This window comes from Helianthus annuus, chromosome 8, assembly GCF_002127325.2.
Source record: "Helianthus annuus cultivar XRQ/B chromosome 8, HanXRQr2.0-SUNRISE, whole genome shotgun sequence".
Classification (NCBI taxonomy): domain Eukaryota; kingdom Viridiplantae; phylum Streptophyta; class Magnoliopsida; order Asterales; family Asteraceae; genus Helianthus; species Helianthus annuus.
In genome coordinates, this window is record NC_035440.2 from 119,453,801 (window position 1) to 119,462,769 (window position 8,969).

Genomic DNA, 8,969 nt, shown 5'->3' on the forward strand with positions numbered 1-8,969 from the left:
TTCGAGGCAAACGGCTCACTTATAAAAAGAGTTAAAGCCTGATTTGCCAAATGATATCCTTAAAAGGGACCTGGCAGTTTATGTAACACCCAAGCTATGACAGGTCATCATTCCAACGAGCTATCTTAGAAACCCAGTGTTAAAGGTCTTCCTTTTAAAAGGTCGAAGAACAGTTCAGGCTTGACCATAGATGCGGATTTTGTTGTTCTTAATCTGTCTGAACTGAAAGTGTTTGAGGCTGTGATGCGAAAGCTGAGCTTGTGTTCTTAATCTGTCTGAACTAAAAGTGTTGAGTCTATGATGCATAAGCTGACCTTGTGTTCTTAATCTGTCTGAACTAAAAGTGTTTTGAGGCTGTGATGCAAAAACTGAGCCTGTGTAATCTATCTGAACTGAAAGTGTTTGAGGCTGTGATGCAAAAACTGAGCCTGTGTAATCTATCCAACAACTCAAGCAAATGTTTTCTTTGCATTTTAGGGGGAACATGGGTGCTTCTCTCCCAGGGCATACAAAACATAGGTTATTGGCGGCAGCTCGCCATATTTAACATATAAAAAAACTTTATATGTTAAATTTGGCGGGCTTCCGCCAATGACCCGTGTCTTGTATGCCCTGTGGAGAGATGCACCCATCTTCCCCCTAAAAAACATAGAAAACATTTGCTTGAGTTGTTGGACCGAGCGAACCTTGCATAATGCGTCAAGGGAAACTATTGGTCGAGCGAGACATTTGTTCAGGTATCCTTATTTCATGATAAAATGATTATGAATAGCTGTGCATAAACTAATCGCAAGTTTGTTTGGTATATGCAGGGTAATAGGGAACAGAGGTTGAACCTGTGGTTTGACGCAACAAAGAACTTCCGTACTTACTCTATTCTATGACTACTGCAGTGACACCGGTCGGCTTGAATCGAGCCCAAATCAGTTTTCTGGATTTGAAATGATAGCCATTCAAGTTTATAATAAAAAGCAATCATGCTGTAGTGAACTACTTTTAAAAAAAAACAGATGTATGTATGTATGCATGTTCTGATTATATATTAGAAACCACCTACATATTTCTGATGCTTGAATGGGAACAACTATTGGACCAACAAAAACAAGATAATTTCATATTTATGATGCTAGCTACCAATATGTATTCATAATTGATTATCTTGTATACACTTGTACGAAGTGTCATGCACAGCAAAAGGTAAAGTTATTCTTTGTGTGCATTGCCACTCAAGTTCATTGTTTGGGTCAACTAACGGGTCAAAATAGGCTTTCGAACTCTAAAAATGGATCTTCGGAATCAGTTAGTTGTAGCAAGAAAATGGTTGGTTGGGTTATGTGGTTAACTTTACTAGATATGCCATCACTTCATCTGTTATAAAACACAATATTGACCCATCGGTTGGCAGGTTTCAAATCTTGACTTGACCTTTAGAGCATATGTATTGGTAAATATCTGCCAACGTGCAGTAAGTAATCAGACAGCGTTACCTTTTCAACACTTAACATTTTAATGTTGTTTTTGTAGTTATGTTTAATACAAGTATAAATAGTTGGACAAAGGAACCTAAAATCTTGACCCGGATTACAATTTAAATTACATAAGGTACTAATAGATCCTACTTGACCCGGATTACATCTCTAAACAATGAAACCCTAAAATCTTGAGCCATTTTTCTCTCTAAATTCACTTGCTACAATTTATCGCGCCATATTGAAATCGAAGAACAACAAACCTATAGGTGATAAACTAACGGTAAACGAGTATCCTATTGTAATTCGTCACTCCCGCCAAACCTATAGGTGATAAACTAACGGTAAACGAGTATTCTATTGTAAATCGTCACTCCCGCCGCATCGCGCGGGTAAATGGCTAGTATATATATATATATATATATATATATGAATATATTTATGCTAATGCGTTGTATGCAAGAATGGTGGAAAGGACAAATGAGTTATGCGTGTAACAACCCGACTTTTAAAGTCAAAGTACAAGTCAAAGTCAAAGTCAAGACATGTCAGCATTCAGATCTGTCATTTCTTACTTAATTATTGCTTGTACTCTCCAACTCGATAATCGATAGTTTAGTTAACGCTGTTTTAGATTACGATTTATTTATTATGTGAAGTAACAATGCGATAAACGCAACTAAACGCTAATCTACTTAACGCTACGCATCACTATCGCATCGCAACTTGAATCGCAGTTATTGGTATTGTTCTATGTACGTGTGTTGTTATGTGCTTTACTTGTATGTGCTGATGTTATGTTTTGGGATGTTATTCGCAAACGCAATCGCAACTCTATCGCAACGCAATCTCATCGCGGACTCGAAATTAAGTTATACTTTTATGTTATGTGTTAGTTATGTTATTTGTGTAACTATTATTTAATACTATCGCATCGCTTACTCGCAACTCGCTTAAACGCAACGCAACACTCAACGCACGAAACAAAAATTGGAAAACTAACCCGCACGAGCCAATCGATCGAACGACCATTCGATCGAGTGGATATCTGACCGGATGGCCATCCGATCGGATGGCCATCCGATTGAACGGTCGTCCGACCCATCGACTCTACACCGCCTTTCTCCCCTCATACTATAAATACCCCACTGTCACATCACTGTTTAATGATGTGACATCTCCGTCCGACCCACACACTCTCAGCCTCTTTTCTCTTGATTCCTCGCGATTCTTGTAAGTTTTCTTCCTAAATCTTGTACTTCCATCATCACTACTGTCACACCCCAACCGATGGTGGAAACATCGGAGTGAGACGATATAGATTGCAAGAGACTTCATAACACTATTTGTGACAAGTATTTACGTAATAAATTTTCGTTTCATTTCTAAAGAGTCAATTACAAGGATTTGAAACAATTACAACATGAATGATGAAATACAATACAATAAGAATATAAATTAAAGTGTATATCTAAGCATCCTACTAGATTCCATGCATCACCAACATCGTCGCTAAACCTGCAACATGTTTTAAAAGTGTAGTTCAATACAAAAAGTATTGGCGAGTATACAAGTTTGGTGCGTAGTATATAAGTATAAAAATAATAAGGAACAATCCACATGGCAAACCTAGTTATCAAGTTTAACATATTAAACTGGCATGCGATTAACAAGTCAACCCTCTGTTTACACAAGTATGAATGAATAAACCTAACATGACCTCTCGTTCACGGGCAGTGTGTTACTCCTATAGCGCTATACATGTTAAGTGGAGGCTTGTACGAAGCTAATGACAAGTTCATCACATAAGAATCACCCAGAAAACACGAATCAAGCATAACAAATAGTAAGCATGTATTGGATTGTTTGTTTATGTATTTGCATAAGAATATGTATACTAAGTGTGTTTTGTATATAAAAACATGTTACACCCAAAAGTATGAAAACGGTAAAATGGGCCAAGTATACTCACAAAATTTCTAAGTCTTCCGATTATCCAAGTGTTGACGAGTGTAAGAGATAAGGAAGTTGAATGTGTTCGATTTGGAGTTTAAGGGATGTTTACATATGGTTTAAGGATTTGGAGTTCGAGGACATGAAAATAAACATATGAAAAGTAATCATCTAGTCACATAATACTTGTTTGACACTATGAAACCCCAAGGGTTAGAATGTTTTCATGGGTTCAAATACCCATTAGAATCATAACAAGTTATTACGTCTTAGATGATGTAATCTAATACTTTGAGAAATGAACACTAATCCATCATGTAACACCCCAAAAACCAGAAGTTTTATTTCGTCAGTATGTTCCTTGGGTAATGGAAAAAAAATAAATAAATAACTAAGTCTTTTAACTTAGTTAGGATATGTAGGTTAAGTAGTAATGAATAAAGTTTTGTGACAAAAAGAAAGAATGGCAAACACAAGGGGCTAAACTTGGAAAAAGTAATGAAAGTTTTATAAAACACCTAAATGTGTGTAGTGTGGGTATGTGTGTTCGATTAGAGAGAGAGAGAGAGAGAGAGAGAGAGAGAGAAGGAAAAACCCCTCTTCAACTTAAGAATGGCCTAATTGATCAAATTAGGATGGAGATTGGCCCCAAATCGGATGCATGTGTTTAGATTCTTAACCATCTAGACAAGATGAACATGTGGTAAGTTGAAATTTGTGATTTGGTGATCTTGTATGAAGTGGGTTATGTTTAATCTACAAAGTTGAATGAAATTAATCATGTATATGTGTTAGAATTGCCATGTAGAACATGTGTTATGCATGATTTTGATTAATTTGATGTTTGGGGGTGAAACCCAGTTGTAGTGGTGAGGAAGATGAAGTGAGTGAATCATCCATGTTCAATATTTGTGTAATTCTTGATGTATTATGTTGAATATGATGAACTCTTGCAAGTTAGGTTAAATATGGTATGAAGTTAGTTTGACGTTTAGTTGTGTTGGTGGTTGAAAGTAAGAACTTGGAAGATTATGCATGAATTAGTTATAAATTGTGCATTAAATGGTGTACGCACACCAAGTGTTTGATGAAATGTCTAGGAGAGATTACTAGATGAGATCGCATGCAAGTAATGGATGAAAATGTATAATATGAGGATGTCATGTATTTTGTGGTAATTGAACATAAGAAATATATTTCCGATGGAATACATCTATGATTTTTGGTTAATTATATGATTTGGTAAATAGTATGCATTAGAAGTTGTACTCAATGCTTGGGTAATATGATGCACATTATGTGTTGATTTACTTATGCTTAGATGAAATCAAATGTGATTTGGTGTTATGTGTGTAGAAAGTGCGTATATTAGTAACGAGTAAGGTTGGGAAGCTATGTGTGTTAACTAAGCTTGGACTATGTTGTTAATTGTAAAATCATGATATTACTAGTAAGGAAGAAATTGTTTATGTTTTGTGTGCATACAACTAGATGATCATGTAGATATATGTGTATTGCTATGAGAGTATGAAATGTGTATGATGTCCGTAGTATAATCTATTAATGTTGAGAATGTATGAGCTTAAGTTTATAATGCATATAATGGACAGTTGACTTTCTAAAAGTCAACTATGCATAAATAGCATGGCAAGACATTTGGCCTGTAGGATCGTGTTTCGGCCCTGTTTGAGTCGATTAGAAGAATTCCTATCCAAGTCAAGAGGCGGAAACTAATGATTTGGTGCTATTTCAGTCACATTCACTTTAATATTGCTGTTGTATTGATCAATAACTCGATTACACGTTCTGACAGCACTTCGACAGCACTTCGTGGCTCACCGGAAGAAAAACACCATAAACTATGTGTTCTGTTCCGCTTGAACGTACCCCTATATATAGATGATTAGGTTTCGCTTATACATACATGCACGCATAAGCAGAACCTACATGAATGACGTTCAAGCGAAACCATCATCATGACATACAAGCGAAACCTAGACTATGCCTAACAAGCGAAACCTATACAAACACATGTTTCTAGGATTTCGTGCAATGTCTAACCTATACAACACTAAGACTCAAGGTAAGACGTAGTCGACAGACGTAGTGTACCAACAGACTCCCCCTCGGATGTTGACGGAGTCTTCGAGTCTTCTCAACTGTCATCTACAGTCTTTATCAGTCTTCAATCTTCTGAAGTATTTGTCATTTCAAGAATCCCCGTTCTCTATCTTCATCACTAACAAGCTTCTCTTTCTTGATAGCAAATTCCAAGATCAGTATAGGCTCTAACTGCTTCTTCAACTTTCGTCTTCAGACTCCCCCTCTCAAACAACTGGGATCGTAGTCTGGAATTTACAGCTTCATTCTCAGATCGTGCATAGGCTTCCATCAGGTTCTAAATCGATACCTGACTCCATTCTCTCTGGATCATTACCTGGCAAATGTTCACCTGCACAATCTCTACCCAACCATAAGTTTCTTCAAAGACTAAATCGTTTCAATCAATTTAGAAACTATGTTGGTAAACTACAGTAATGATTTTGCATTTAGGATCTTTTATAGGCTCTATTCAAGCAAACTTAACAACTTCAAATTTACTCTCCCAAACCTGTTCTTCATGTTCAGCATTTTGAACTTCGAAAATCAGCTTCTCAACACCAGTTGTCGAAAATCTTTTTGGATTTTTCAAAAACAAAGTAACTAACACTTCATGTAAAACATGAAACAAACCAGAAATGAAATATTTACAGACAGTATTTTTTGTGAGTTCGTGCAAGAGGATCATATCAGTTTCTGAGACATATCATCAAACACCGTTAAGCTTGATTTCATTTTAAGTTCTAAACAATTTACCTAGATTGTCAGTATGTTTGTCCTCTTAAATTTTCACACAGATTTCAACTGATTCGAGATACGCACTTAGTGTCTTAGATACTTAAACTTATCCGTGTGTCCCACTACTTGAATATACTCCCGTATCCAGATCCCAATATTCAGTCTTACAGGTGAGTATACCACAGATGATATCTGTAAAGGGGTTATGTGCGAGGGCCGTGAGAGCTCAGGTCGATACTTCCGTATACGCAGAGAGATGATGGCCTCGACTTTTGGTGGGTCCCCTTTAGAGGATCTTTTAATTACAACAGCAGCGACTATCAATTTTATTGTTTCATCAGCATGCTGAGGGCGAGCTTATATTTCAAAGCTTTTTACGGAAAGTATTATCCGGGGACTAGGTTAGTATTTCCATACAGCAGAAGTCCCGGGATAATATCCCAGATATCACTGAGCATAAAGACCTAGTATCTCAGAATAAGGGACCTTTCAAACAAGATTTCAGGGGTTACCTATATATCCAAGCAGTTTCGTTAACCCACATAATAAGCAAGTTTGATTTTAGGTTTATATCTCTTTACAGTTTACTAAATGTGCGAAAACCTACTGACACATCCACAGTAAGATTGTTTATCACATTTTGACTTTACATTTCTTTAGCGTGCTGTGATAGTCCATTGATGTACTATCATTTCCTCTTTTATGCAACAAAAACTCATTTTTCAGTTTTATCATGTTTTTATCTTTTTCAAATTTTCTGATGTTTTTGGATTTTCTAAAAATTTCTTACTCCCCCTAAAATTCAAATACATCTAAAGAAAATTGAAAACAAACTATACAGAACATGACAACTGATATCGAATCGCTTCAATTCTCCATCCGTTTGGCTTAAACAATCAGAACTCCCCCTCACAACAAACTATTTTCCCATTATGATTTCAAAACACTCAAGTTTGTGTTAATCAGAATGGTTTTTACGGAAAATAAGTTTGATGAATTTACCAATTGTAGGTTATGGGAAAACTTATCATCACATTGTCTTTCAAACACTTATAGGAAAAATTCAAGTACAAATTAATATCCTTGATTTACCATATGCAGATATGCACAAACCAAACTTCAAACGTGGTTTTCAATCAATTACAATTGTTGGTTGAATTCTCAAGGTGCCGATTCCTACTCCTCGCTTACAAACCTGGGAGTTCCGGCAAGTCCTGCAAAAACTTCTCAAACACATTATACAAACACAATACAGAATGATGCCGATTCATGATCCACGATTACCAACTTGGGATCTCCGGCAAGTCAGGTTTTTACTCTTTGAAAAATATATCCACCCAAGCCTGACCTTCCTTGGGTGTAACAATCTCATCATCTTTACTTTTAACGGACTTGTGAACCCCTCTTTTGGCAGCATAAAATTCTTTAACACCTTTAGCCTTACCATTGACCATTTTGCCAAAAAATGTGTTTCACACTTCCGTTGAAAGTCTTTTCAACATCAAATTTCTTCTTAACAGAATAAAATTGATTTGAAATTTCAACTTTTCCAACTTTCTTCATAAAATTTTCAGCACGCAACGGTGGAAAATTTTCATCGTTCATAGTCGGAACTTTTCTTTCAACCTTTTTCTCAACACGTGGCTCCTCTGATTTTGTGGAATCAGATTCATCACCAGAATTATTACCTGAACCTTTCACAACCCATTTTTGATTTGGCACATTATCTTTTCTTTTTGAAGCACTCTTTGAACATTCTCCTTTTTCAAAAGTTGAATTTTCAAAACCAGTAAACTTCCGGGTTGACAGTTCAGTCTTCTCGACAACTTTCTCTTTCATTTTACCAGAAACTTCCTGTTTTGGCTTGAATGTCTTCGGACAATCCTTCGCCACATGACCAGCAATCTTGCACTGAAAACATGTTCTCTTTTCAATCTTCTTTGGAACTTCATTCTTCTTCAGTTCTTCTTGCTTCTTGGCAAGGAATTCCTGATTTGTCTGCTTTCTGAATGATTGTTCTTTTTCAGCTTCTGTTGTTTTCCCTGAAACAAACATAGTTTTTGGTTTATAAACTTTTTCATTTTTATAGTTTTTCGGTGGAATAAAACCAAGACCTTTCTTTTTGAAATTACGATTATGGTTTGGTTTCTTTTGGAAACTATAACCACAATTGTAACCCATTTTCTTGTTGACTCTTTGTTGATCTCTTGAAGTGTATTGTTTAGGTTTTCCGATAAGATTTAAATCTTTTATTTCAGAAATATTAATTTCTGTTATTTTGAAAACTTTTTGAATCATTTCAAATCTGACACTTCTTATTGGAAAAGCTTCATCAGAGTATAATTTGTCAGAATCTTTCAAAGTATATGCCACTTTGAATGATTCATCATTCAAATTAGATTTTGACATCAAAAATTCTTTATCATAAACCCGTTTGTCCTTTTTGAATGTCGGCTTTGACACATTGGACCCAGACTTTAACTCGGGTTTGGACTCCATGTTTGACTCCTCACTGTCATCTTTATCTAACACCTGATCAACCACACTTTTTATCAACTTTGACTCATGATCAGTGTCGGATGACGTGTACGTGACATCAATATTTTCTGGCAAGTTATCCGATGGCCCAGACTCCCATTCTAAGTTTATTGCTTTTTCGACTCTCTCAAAATTTGGATTTCGAGGTGAATATCCATTTTCGACCCGAGG

At 36.1% G+C, this 8,969-nt stretch overlaps 1 long non-coding RNA gene across 1 annotated transcript; it reads left to right on the top strand.

The window, feature by feature from the left end:
• Positions 1–528: 528 nt before the first annotated feature.
• On the top strand, positions 529–1,007 carry LOC110871525. Its single transcript, XR_002553809.2, has 2 exons — positions 529–737; positions 813–1,007. It is a non-coding gene; the product is annotated as an uncharacterized LOC110871525 (long non-coding RNA).
• Positions 1,008–8,969: the final 7,962 nt, after the last annotated feature.